Here is a 13,918-nt window from a genome sequence, read left to right as displayed (position 1 = left end):
AAGTATTTGGGGCAGTTCCGCTTCCAGTGACCTTTTCCCTTGCAATAGAAGCACTCAGTCTCAGGCTTGGGTCCATTCTTTTTCTTCTTCCCGACATCTGGCTTACCGGGCGCGGCAACGGCTTTGCCGTCTTTCTTGAAGTTCTTCTTACCCTTGCCCTTCTTGAAACTAGTGGTCTTGTTGACCATCAACACTTGATGCTCTTTCTTGATTTCTACTTCTGCAGACTTGAGCATCGAGTACAACTCGAGAATGGTCTTCTCCATCCCTTGCATGTTGTAGTTTAGAACAAAACCTTTGTAGCTTGGTGGGAGAGACTAGAGGATTCTGTCAATTATAGCATCATCCGGAAGTTCGACTCCAAGTGAAGTCAGATGACCGTGTAACCCAGACATTTTGAGTATGTGCTCACTGACAGAACTGTTCTCCTCCATCTTATAGCTAAAGAACTTGTCGGAGACTTCATATCTCTCGACACGGGCATGAGCTTGAAAAACTAGTTTCAGCTCTTGGAACATCTCATTTGCACCGTGTTGCTCAAAACGCCTTTGGAGCCCCGTTCCCAAACTGTATAACATGCCACACCTAACCAAAGAGTAGTCATCACTCCGCGTTTGCCAGACGTTCAAAATGTCATGGGCTGCTGCGGGAGTGGGAGGGTCTCCTAGCGGCGCATCAAGGACATAAGCCTTTCTAGCTCCTTCAAGGATGATCTTCAAGTTGTGAACCCAGTTCGCATAGTTGCTACCATCATCTTTCAACTTTTTTCTCTCTAGGAACGTGTTGAAATTGAGGTTGACGTTGGCCATCTACAATATTTATGAAGATAACTTTTAGACTAAGTTCATGACAATTAAGTTCATATAATCAAATTAAGTATGAACTCCCACTTAAATCGACATCCCTCCAGTCATCTAAGTGATACATGATCCATGTTGACTAACCCGTGTCCGATCATCACGTGAGACGGACTAGTCACCATGGTGAGCAACTTCATGCTGATCATATTCAACCATACGACTCATGTTTGACCTTCCGGTCTCTTGTATTCGAGTTCATGTCTGTACATGCTAAGCTCGTCGAGTCAACCTAGGTGTTTCGCGTGTGTAAATCTGGCTTACACCCATTGTATGCGAACGTTAGAATCTATCACACCCGATCATCATGTGGTGCTTCGAGACAACGATCCTTCGCAATGGTGCACACTTAGGGGAATACGTTCTCGAAATTTTAAGAGGGATAATCTTATTATGCTACCGTCGTTCTAAGCAATAAGATGAAAAACATGATAAACATCACAATGCAATCATATAGTGACATGATATGGCCATTATCATCTTTGCTCTTTCGATCTCCATATTCAGGCATCGCATGATCATCATTGTCACCGGCGTGACACCATGATCTCCATCACCGTGTCTCCGTGAAGTTGTCACGCCAACTACTACTATCACTACTACTATAGCTAACCGTTAGCAATGAAGTAAAAGTAGTAAGCACATGGCGTTGCATCTCATACAATAAATTAAGAAAACTCCTATGGGTCCTGCCAGTTGTCATACTCATCGGCATGCAAGTCGTGAAACCTATTACAATAAGATGATCATCTCATACATCATACATGCAACATCACAACTTTGGCCATATCACATCACATGTCAAACCCTGCAAAAACAAGTTAGATGTCCTCTAATTGTTGTTGCAGGTTTTACGTGGCTGATTTGGGTTTCTAGCAAGAACGCTTTCTTACCTACGTGACAGCCACAACGATGATATGCCAAAGCTATTTACCCTTCATAAGGACCCTTTTCATCAAATCCAATCCGACTAGAGTAGGAGAGACAGACACCCGCTAGCCACCTTTATGCACGGTGTGCATGTCTGTCGGTGGAACGAGTCTCACGTAAGCGTACGTGTAATGTCGGTCCGGGCCGCTTCATCCCACAATACCGCCGGAAAAGAATAAGACTAGTAGTGGCAAGCAATTGACAAATCATCGCCCACAACCTTTTGTGTTCTACTCGTGCATAGAATCTACGCATAGAAAACCTTGCTCGGATGCCACTGTTGGGTAACGTAGCATAAATTCAAAAAAATTCCTACGGATATTCAGATCTTCCTATGGAGAGACCAGCAACGAGAGAGGGGTGAGTGCATCTGCATACCTTTGAAGATAGCTTAGCGGAAGCGTTGCTAGAACGCGGTTGATGGAGTCGTACTCGCGGCGATTCAGATCGTGGTGTGATTCCGATCTAGTGCCGAACCACGGCACCTCCGCGTTCAACAGACGTGCAGCCCGGTGACGTCTTCCGCACCTTGATCCAGAAAGGAGGAGGGAGAGGTTGGGGAAGATCTCCGGCAGCGCGGCGGCATGGTGTCGATGGAGAGACGAGGTCTCCCGGCAGGGCTTCGCCAAGCACCGTGGGAGAGGAGGAAGAAGGGGGGCAGGGCTGCGCCGAGGGAGATGGAAAACTCTGTGTCAAACAGCCCCAAAATCCCCACTATATATAGGAGGAGTGGAGGGGGTGCCACCCCTAGGGTTCCCACCCTAGGTTGTGCGGCAGGCCCCCCAGATGGGAGGTGCGGCGGCCAGGGCAGGGGGAGGGGGTGGCGCACCCCTAGGTGGGCCTTAGGCCCACCAGCGCCTAGGGTTTCCCCCCCTCTCCACCTCCTGCGCCTTGGGCCTCCTTGTGGGAGGAGCACCAACCCACTTTGGGATGGTTGCCCTCCCTCTTTTGGCCCACGCTACCTCTTGGGGCTGGTGGCCCCTCCCGGTGGACCCCCGGGACATGCCCGAAACATTTCCGGTGTCCAAAACCATCCATCCTATATATCAATCTTTACCTCCGGACCATTCCAGAGCTCCTCGTGACGTCCGGGATCTCATCCCGGACTCCGAACAACTTTCGGTAACCTCGTATAACAATTCCCTATAACCCTAGCGTCATCGAACCTTAAGTGTGTAGACCCTACGGGTTCGGGAGACAGGCAGACATGACCGAGACACCTCTACGGCCAATAACCATTAGCGGGGTTTGGATACACATGGTGGCTCCCACATGCTCCACGATGATCTCATCGAATGAACCACGATGTCAAGGATTCAATCAATCCCGTATACAATTCCCTTTGTCTGTCGGTATAGAACTTGCCCGAGATTCGATCGTCGGTATACCTATACCTTGTTCAATCTCGTTACCGGTAAGTCTCTTTACTCGTTCCGTAGCACGTCATCGTGTGACTAACTTCTTAGTCACATTGAGCTCATGATGATGTTATACCGAGTGGGCCCAGAGATACCTCTTCGCCATGCAGAGTGACAAATCCCGATCTCGATTCGTACCAACCCAACAGACACTTTCAGAGGTACCCGTAGTGCATCTTTATAGTCACCTAGTTACGTTGTGACGTTTGATACACCCAAAGCACTCCCACGGTGTCCGGGAGTTGCACAATCTCACGGTCGAAGGAAAAGACACTTGACATTAGAAAAGCTTTAGCATACGAACAATACGATCTAGTGCTATGCTTAGGATTGGGTCTTGTCCATCACATTATTCTCCCAATGATGTGATCCCGTTATCAATAACATCTAATGCCCATGATCAGGAAACCATGATCATCTATTGATCAACGAGCTGGCCAACTAGAGGCTTGCTAGGGACACATTGTGATCTATTTATTCACACATGTATTACTGTTTCCTGTTAGTACAATTATAGCATGAACAATAGACGATTATCATGAACAAGGAAATATGATAATAACCATTTTATTATTGCCTCTAGGGCATATTTCCAACAATACAAGCTATGGCAAGGAACGTGAAACTTCAGCTAGTAAAGACACGAAGGGTGACGAATTCACCTGTGACTAGAAGAAGAATAAGCCAACGCCAGACAATTCGGTAGAGACCGCTGCGTGGTCCTGCCAGGTCTAGTGACTTTCTTGAGCTGGAACTGCCGGGGGCTTGGGAACCCCGAGGAAGTTCGAGAGCTTCGCAGTATAGTGAAGCTGGAAGTACCCGCTCTTCTCTTTGTAATGGAAACAAAATCAAAGCGAAAAGAGTTGAGAATTTGAAGCATACACTTGGTTTTGTATGCAGTTTTGCAGTCAACAGTGTTGGCCGTAGTGGCGGCATTGGCCTGTTCTAGTCACATGACGTGGCTCTTGAGTTGAAGAATTTTAGTAACTGTCATATTGATGTTATGGTTCAAAGCAATAATCAAAATCCTTAGCATGGCAGTTTACTAGTTTTTATGGAGCACCGCAAGCAGATGATCGATATCATAGGTGACGATTCTTGCGTACTCTTCACACCCTACCTCATGACACATGGTTATGTATGAGTGATTACAATGAAACTTTGTTTGCATCGGAGCATTTCAGTAGAAGGGCATGATCTGAAACACAAATGATAGCTTTCCGGGAGGTCATTGATGAGATTTCCTTGCAATACTTGGGCTTGTCCAGTACGCCCTATACCTGGGATAATCATCAATCAGGAGAGGCAAATGTCAGACCACGACTAGACCGAGCCTTTGCGAATGAGGTGTTTAGGCAACTTTTTCACCATATACGGGTCACACACCTCCCCTCCATTGAGTCTGAACATTGTTTCATAGTTGCAAAAGTGAAAGAGAATCTATCAAATAGGCCAAGGTCCAAGAAACAATTTCGTTATGAAAATGTATAACACACACATACAGATTATGACCGCTTGGTGGAAACTACGTGGTGGCACATACGACGTACGTTAGGGCTCCGAGACATTGCTTCAACACTTGGTACCTTGCACGCAACGCTTGAGCCGTGGTGCTCAAAAAGTTTGGTTGTTTGACACATATGGTCCGACATATGCAGAAGAGACTGGACTGAATCCGTTGTCAGTCTCTTTGCTCAGGACCAACAGACAAAGCGAAAAGCATTTGTCAAGAAGCTGAAGAAATCCCTACACCAAGAGGAGGTGTGGATCCGACAACGTTCACGTATTCCATGGCTCCACGAGGGCGGTCGGAATACTTCCTATTTTATTTTCAAGCACAAGCCGCACAACGTAAACGATTGAACAAGATACTTGGACTACGACAGGTAGATGGTTCCATCTGTGCAAATGAAAATGAGGACAAGGCACAAGTTCAAGCATTCTACCAAACCCTGTACCAAACATAGGGTTTTTCTGATGCAAGTCACCTGCTATCACATGTTCCTGTGAAGGTGACTCAAGCAATAAATACCGAGCTGACTAAAATCTTCAGCCCAGAGGAAGTTAAGGTGGCGTTGTTTCAAATGGCACCATCAAAAGCTCCCGGCAATGATGGTTTTACTGCATGGTTTTATCAACGTCAGTGGGATCTATTGGGTGATGATGTGACTCTGGCAGTACTTGATTTTCTATCAGGTTTGAACGACACCTCCATCACACTCATTCCCAAGGTACAACACCCACAGTGGATTCCACAGTATCGTCCTATTGCTTTGTGCCCGGTGTTGTATAAGATTACAGCCAAAGTAATTGCGAATCGGCTGAGAGGCATTATGGACGAGCTCATCAGTGAAGAACAAAGTGCATTCGTTCCTGGCCGTCTCATTAGAGATAATGTTTTGGTTGCTTATGAAAGTGTACATACGATGAGAAAGAGAAAGAAGGGGAAGATTTTTTTTCTTGTGCGCTAAAGCTTGATATGATGAAGGCTTATGACCGTGTCGAGTGGCGTCATCTTGAAGCAATATTGTCTCGTTTGGGTTTTAGCATGAACTTCGTCAGATTTATTATGAAATGTGTTACCTCTATACGGTTCTTAGTTCGGGTCAATGGTGAATTGCTTCCATACTTCACACCGACCAGAGGGTTTTGACAAGGTGATCCAGTATCGCCTTACTTGTTCCAACTGTCTGCAGAGGGTTTTTCCTCATTGCTAAAGTATTACAATGGTGGAACTATTGATAGGGGCTTGAGAGTGAGTTATAGAGCACCTTGGGTCACTCACTTTCTTTTTGCAGACGATAGCCTGATCTTCATCAATGCAAGTAACCCAAGTGTGTTGCGACTAAATGAAATCCTGAGGGTTTATGGAGATGCTTCGGGGCAATGTGTTAACCATGAAAAAAGCTCTATTTGTTTCAGCACCAACACTCCTGATTATCTGAGGCAAGTTTTGAAGGAAACTCTGAACATTCAGGTTGAGGCTTTCACTGAGAAATACCTAGGGCTCCCTACTGCTGTGGATCGGATAACAAGTGGTACATTTGATTATATCACTGTGAGAGCTCGCGGAAAAATACATGGGTGGTCAAAAAAATTGTTAGCTTTGTGCAGGTCGAGAGACTTTGCTCAAATTGGTGGTACAAGCGATTCCTACCTATCCAATGAGCACTTTTTTATGACAAAGAAAGTTTATAAGAGCCTCACTTCCCCTATGGCTACATATTTCTGGAGTAGCTCTCTTGACAAGAAATCAATGCATTGGGTGTCCTGGAACGAATTGGCAACACCCAAGTTCAAGGGAGGGATGGGGTTTGGAGCCACTTCTCTATAATCTTGCTATGTTGGGTAAACATGGTTGGCGTATTATCACTAACCCAAATTACCTATGTGCAAGAGTTCTAAAGAGCCGCTACTTCCCTGACACGGATTTCATGCATGCTGCTACTCCAAAAGTCTGCTTCGGCTACATGGAGGGCGATCATGGCAGGAAGGAACACCCTCCGTTCTGGTCTAATTTCCTATATGGGAGATGGTTCTACCATATCAGTATGTACCGATAAATGGATTCCAGGTACCATGTCCATAACACGTACCCAAAGGCCACCGAACACCAATATTGAGTGTGTGTATGATCTCATGGATTCACTACGATGGTCTTGGAGGCAGGATGTCATTAGGGATAATTTAAATGCTCCAGATGACAAAGCCATTCTTAACATTCCAATCACGCAAGGAGGAGGCGATGATTTTCTTGCTTGGGCATTCGATAAATTAGGGAACTACACTGTGAAGATGGCATATCGTGCTTTCGTGACTCGTAAAGAGCGCTTGGATCGAGAGGAAGGGACGGCTACCGGGACCTTGATACGTCTCCAACATATCTATAATTTTTGATGGTTCCATGCTATTATCTTGTCAAACTTTGGATGTTTTGTATGCCTTTTATATCTTTTTTGGGACTAACATATTAACTCAGTGCCAAATGCCAGTTCCTGTTTTTTCCTTGTTTTTGACCCATTCCAGAGGAGGATTTTAAACGGTGTCCAAACAGAATAAAACTTCTGAAAAGATTTTTTCCAGAACAGAAGATACGCACGAGACTTGAGAACCAAGGCAGGGCCACCAGGGGACCCCACAATCCCCCTAGGCGCGGCTAGGGGGGCCCGCGCCTAGCAAGCTTGTGGCCCCCCTGTGGATCGTCTGCCCTACCTTTTCCGCCTATAAATTCAGAAAAATTCCAAAACTGTGAGAAGGATCCACGAAAATACTTTTCCTCTGCCGCAAGCTTATGTCTCCGCAAGATCCCATCTGGGGCACGTTCTGGTGCCCTGCAAGAGGGGGGATTCGGATACAGAGGGCTTCTTCATCAACACCATGACCTCTCCCATGATGCGTGAGTAGTTCACCATAGACCTTCGGGTCCATAGCTAGTATCTAGATGGCTTCTTCTCTCTCTTGGATCTTCAATACAAAGTTCTCCATGATATTCATGGAGATCTATCCGATGTAATCTTCTTTGCGGTGTGTTTGTCGAGATCCGATGAATTGTGGATTTATGATCAGATTATCTATGAATCTTATTTGAGTTTCTTCTGATCTCTTATATGCATGATTTCATATCCTTGTAATTCTCTTCGAGTGTGGGTTTTGTTTGGCCAACTTGATCTATGATTCTTGCAATGGGAGAAGTGCTTGGTTTTGGGTTCATACCGTGCAGTGACCTCTCCTAGTGACAGGAGGGGTAGCGTGGCACGCATTGTGTTGTTGCCATCAAGGGTAAAAAGATGGGGTTTTCATCATTGGTTTGAGTTTATCCCTCTACATCATATCATCTTGCTTAAGGCGTTACTCTATTCGTCGTGAACTCAATACACTAGATGCATGCTGGATAGCGGTCGATGTGTGGAGTAATAGTAGTAGATGCAGAAAGTATCAGTCTACTTGTCTCGGACGTGATGCCTATATGTATGATCATTGCCTTAGATATCGTCATGACTTTGCGCGGTTCTATCAATTGCTCGACAGTAATTTGTTCACCCATCGTATTATTTGCTATTTTGGGAGAAGCCTCTAGTGAACAGTATGGTCCCCGGGCCTACTTCACACCATATTTTCAGCCTTACACTTTTACTTCGTTGCACTTTCCACCTTTAGATCTCACTTTGCAATCAATCTTGAAGGGATTGAAAACCCATTTATTGTTGGAAATATGCCCTAGAGGCAATAATAAATTAGTTATTACTATATTTCTTTGTTCATAATAATGTTTATTATCCATTCTAGAATTGTATTGATTGGAAACTTAAATACATGTGTGGATACATAGACAACACACTGTCCCTAGTGAGCCTCTAGTTGACTAGTTCGTTGATCAAAGATGGTCAACGTTTCCTAGTCATAGTGAGCCTCTATTGTTTTCTGTGTGTCAAGTATTTGTTCCTATGACCATGAGATCATATAACTCACTGGCACCGGAGGAATACCTTGCGTGCATCAAACGTCACAACATAACTGGGTGACTATAAAGGTGCTCTACAGGTATCTCTGAAGGTGTCCGTTGAGTTAGTATGGATCAAGACTGGGGTTTGTCACTCCATGTGACGGAGAGGTATCTCGGGGCCCACTCGGTAATACAACATCACACACAAGCCTTGCAAGCAATGTGACTAAGTGCAAGTCACGGTATCTTGTATTACGGAACGAGTAAAGAGACTTGCCGGTAACGACATTGAAATAGGTATGCTGATACCGACGATAAAATCTCGGGCAAGTAACATACCGAAGGACAAAGGGAATGACATACGGGATTATATGAATCCTCGACACTGAGGTTCAACCGATAAGATCTTTGGAGAATATGTAGGATCCAATATGGGCATCCAGGTCCCGCTATTGGATATTGACCGAGGAGTACCTTGGGGCATGTCTACATAGTTCTCGAACTCGCAGGGTCTGCACACTTAAGGTTCGATGATGTTTCGGTATAGTTGAGTCATAGGTGTTGGTAACCAAAAGTTGTTCGAAGTCCCAGATGAGATCCAGGACGTCACGAGGAGCTCCGGAATGGTCTGGAGGTAAAGATTAATATATAGGAAGTCCTGTTTTGGTCAGCGGAAAAGTTTCGGGCTCATCGGTAGTGTAGGGGGAGTGCCGGGAGGGGTGTGAGGGACCATCGGGAGGGGTGTCACGCCCCAAGGGGTCTCATGGGCTATCGGAAGAGATAAACCAGCCCCTAGTGGGCTGGAATAAGTTCCCACTAAGGCCCATAAGGTTTGAGAAGGAAAAAACACAAGGTGGAAAGAGTTTCCAAGTGGGAAGGTGGAATCCTACTGCAAGTAGGATTGGAGTAGGACTCCTCCACCTCCAATTTCGGCCAAACCTAGAGGTTTTGAGGCTGCCTCCTCCCCTCCCTCCCTCCTATATATAGTGGTGATTTAGGGCTGATTTGAGACAACTTTTGTCACGTGCAACTCAGATCTAGACACCATAGTATTTCCTCTAGATCGTATTTCTGCGGAGCTCGGGCGGAGCCCTGCAGGAGTAGATCCTTCACCACCACCGGAGCGCCGTCACGCTGCCGGAGAACTCATATACTTCTCCGTCTTGCTTGCTGGATCAACAAGGCCGAGATCATCTTTGAGCTGTACGTGTGCTGAACGCGGAGGTGCCGTCCGTTCGGCACTAGATCGGAACGGATCGTGGGACGGATCGCGGGACGGTTCGTGGGGCAATTAGCAGGGCGGATCGAGGGACGTGAGGACGTTCCACTACATCAACTACGTTTCTTAACGCTTCCTGTTGAGCGATCTACAAGGGTACGTAGATCCAAATCTCCTCTCGTAGATGGACATCACCATGATAGGTCTTCATGTGCGTAGGAATTTTTTTGTTTCCCATGCGACGTTCCCCAACAGTGGCATCATGAGCTAGGTTCATGCGTAGATGTTATCTCGAGTAGAACACAAATGGTTTTGTGGACGGTGATGTTCGATTTGCTTCCCTCCTTAGTCTTTTCTCGATTCAGCGGTATTGTTGGATTGAAGCGCCCCGGACCGACATTATTCGTACGCTTACGAAAGACTGGTTTCATCGATTGACATGCAACCTCGTTGCAGAAAGATGACTAGCGGGTGTCAATTTATTCAACTTTAGTTGAATTGGTTTTGACCGAGGCGGTCCTTGGAGAGGTTAAATAGCAATTTGCACATCTTTGTTGTGGTTTTTGCGTAAGTAAGATGCGATCTACTAGATACCCATAGCAGCCACGTAAAACATGCAACAACAATTAGAGGACGTCTAACTTGTTTGTGCAGGGTATGCTTGTGATATGATATGGCCAATGACGTGATGTGATATATTGGATGTATGAGATGATCATGTTGTAATAGTTAATATCGACTTGCACGTCGATGGTACGGCAACCGACAGGAGCCATAGGGTTGTCTTTAAACTAACGTTTGTGTTTGCAGATGCGTTTACTATATTGCTAGGACGTAGCTTTAGCAGGAATAGCATAAGTAGCACGACAACCCTGATGGCGACACGTTGATGGAGATCATGATGACGGAGATCATGGTGTGGCGCCGATGACAAGAAGATCGTGTCGGTGCTTTGGTGATGGAGATCAAGAAGCACATGATGATGGCCATATCATGTCACTTATGAATTGCATGTGATGTTAATCCTTTTATGCACCTTATTTTGCTTAGAACGACGGTAGAATTATGAGGTGATCTCTCACTAAAATTTCAAGATGAAATTGTGTTCTCCCTAACTGTGCACCATTGCTATAGTTCGTCGTTTCGAGACACCACGTGATGATCGGGTGTGATAGACTCAATGTTCACATACAACGGTTGCAAAACAGTTGCACACGCGGAACACTCGGGTTAAGCTTGACGAGCCTAGCATGTGCAAACATGGCCTCGGAACACGTGAGACCTAAAGGTCGAGCATGAATCATATAGTTGATATGATTAGCATAGAGATGCTTACCACTGAAACTATTCTCAACTCACGTGATGATCGGACTTGAGTTAGTAGATTTGGATCATGTACCACTCAAATGACTAGAGAGATGTACTTTTTGAGTGGGAGTTCTTAAATAATATGATTAATTGAACTAATTATCATGAACATAGTCTAATGGTCTTTGCGAATTATGATGTAGCTTGCGTTATAGCTTTACTGTTTTTATATGTTCCTAGCAAAAATTTAGTTGAAAGTTGATAGTAGCAACTTTGCGTACTGAGTCCGTAAAACTAAGGATTGTCCTCATTGCTGCGCAAAAGGCTTATGTCCTTAATGCACTACTCAGTGTGCTGCACCTCGAGCGTCGTGGGTGGATGTTGCGAACATCTGACATACACGTTTTTGATGACTACGTGATAGTTCAGTGCATAAATACTTAATAGCTTAGAAGCAAGGCGTCAAAGACGTTTTGAAACATCGCGGAACATATGAGATGTTCTAAGAGATGAAATTGAGATTTTATGCTCGTGCCCTTGTTGAGAGGTATGAGACCTCCGACAAGATTATTTGTCTACAAAGTAAAGGAGAAAATCTCAATCGTTGAGCATGTTCTCAGATTGTTTGAGTACAACAATCGCTTGAATCAAGTGGGAGTTAATCTTCCAGATGAGATAGTGATGGTTCTCCAAAGTCACTGCCACTAAGATGCTAGAGCTTCGTGATGAACTATAACATATCAAGGATAGATATGATGATCCTTGAGCGATTCACAATGTTCGCCACCGCGAAAGTAGAAATCAAGAAGGAGCATCAATGGTTGATGGTTAGTAAAACCACTAGTTTCAAGAAGGGCAAGGGCTAGAAGGGACACTTCATGAAATGGCAAACCAGTTGCTTCTCTAATGAAGAAACCCAAGATTGAACCCAAACCCGAGACTAAGTGCTTTTGTTATGAGGGGAACAGTCACTGAGGCGGAGCTACCCTAGATACTTGGTAGATGAGAAGGCTGGCGAAGTCAACAAAGGTATATCTGATATACATGATATTGATGTGTACTTTACTAGTACTCCTAGGAGCACGAGGGTGTTAGATACCGGTTCGATTGCTAAGTGATTAGTAACTCGAAATAAAAGGTACGGAATAAACGGAGACTAGCTAAAGGCAAGGTGACGATACGTGTTGGAAGTGTTTCCAAGGTTGATGTGATCAAACATCGCACGCTCCCTCTACCATCGGGATGGGTGTTAAACCTAAATAATTTTTATTTGGTGTTTGTGTTTAGCGTGAACATGATTAATCGTGTTTATTGCAATACGATTATTCATTTAAAGAGAATAATGGTTATTCTATTTGCTTGAATAATTACCTTCAATGGTTTATTGAATCTCGATCGTAGTGTTACACATGTTCATAATATTGGTGCCAAAAAGATTCAAAGTAATAATGATAGTACCACTTACTTGTGGCACTCCCGCTTGAGTCATGACGGTATAAAATGCATGAAGAAGCTCCATGCTGATGGATCTTTGTACTCACTCATTTTTTTGAAACGTTTGAGACATGCAAACCATACCTGTTGGTATTAACGCATGAAGAAACTCCATGCAGATGGATCATTTGGACTCGCTTGATTTTGAATCACTTGAGACATGCAAAACATAGCACATGGAACAAGTAACTTGTTGGGAGTGATACATTTTTTATGTGTGCACTCCAATGAGTGCTGAGGCACACAGTGGATATCGTTATGTTCTTACTTCACTGACGACTTGAGTAGATACAAGTGTATTTACTTGATGAATCACAAGTCTGGAATATTGAAAAGTTCAAAGCTATTTCAGAGTGAAGATCGTCGTAACAAGAGGATAAACTGTCTACGATATGATCATAGAGATGAATATCTGAGTTGCGAGTTTTGCTACACAGTTGAGACAATGTGGAAATTGTTTCACAATTCACGCCACCTGGAACACCATAGTGTGATGATGTGTCTAAACGACATAGCCACACCCTATTTGATATGGTGCATACTATGATGTCTCTTATCTAATTACCACTATCGTTTATGGGTTATGCATTAGAGACAACCGCATTCACTTTAAATAGGGCACCGCGTATTTCCGTTGAGATGACACAATATAGACTATGGTTTGGAGAAACCTAAGGTGTCGTTTCTTGAAAGTTTGGGGTTGCGACGCTTATGTGAAAAAGTTTCAGTCTGATAAGCTCGAACCCAAAGCGGATAAAAGCATCTTCATAGGATATCCAAGACAGTTGGATACATCTCCTATCTCAGATCCGGAAGCAAAGTATTTGTTTCTAGAAACGGGTCCTTTCTCGAGGAAAGGTTTCTATCGAAAGAAATGAGTGGGAGGGTGGTGGAACTTGATGAGGTTAGTGAACCGTCACTTCAACCAGTGTGTAGCAAGGCGCAAGAAGATGTTCCTGTGGCGCCTACACCAATTGAAGTGGAAACTGATGATGGTGATCATTAAGCTTCGGATCTAGTTACTACAAATCTCGTAGGTCGACAAGGTCGCGTAGTACTATAGAGTGGTACGATAACCCTGTCTTGGAGGTCATGTTGTTGAACAACAATGAACCTACGAGCTACGGAGAAGCGATGGTGGGCCCGGATTCCGACAAATGGCTGGAGGCCATGAAATCCGAGAGAGAATCCATGTATGAAGACAAAGTGTAGACTTTGGAAGAACTACTTGATGGTCGTAGGACTATTA

Source organism: Hordeum vulgare, chromosome 1H (genome assembly GCF_904849725.1).
Source record: "Hordeum vulgare subsp. vulgare chromosome 1H, MorexV3_pseudomolecules_assembly, whole genome shotgun sequence".
In the NCBI taxonomy this organism is placed as follows: domain Eukaryota; kingdom Viridiplantae; phylum Streptophyta; class Magnoliopsida; order Poales; family Poaceae; genus Hordeum; species Hordeum vulgare.
This window is presented reverse-complemented; position numbering follows the sequence as displayed.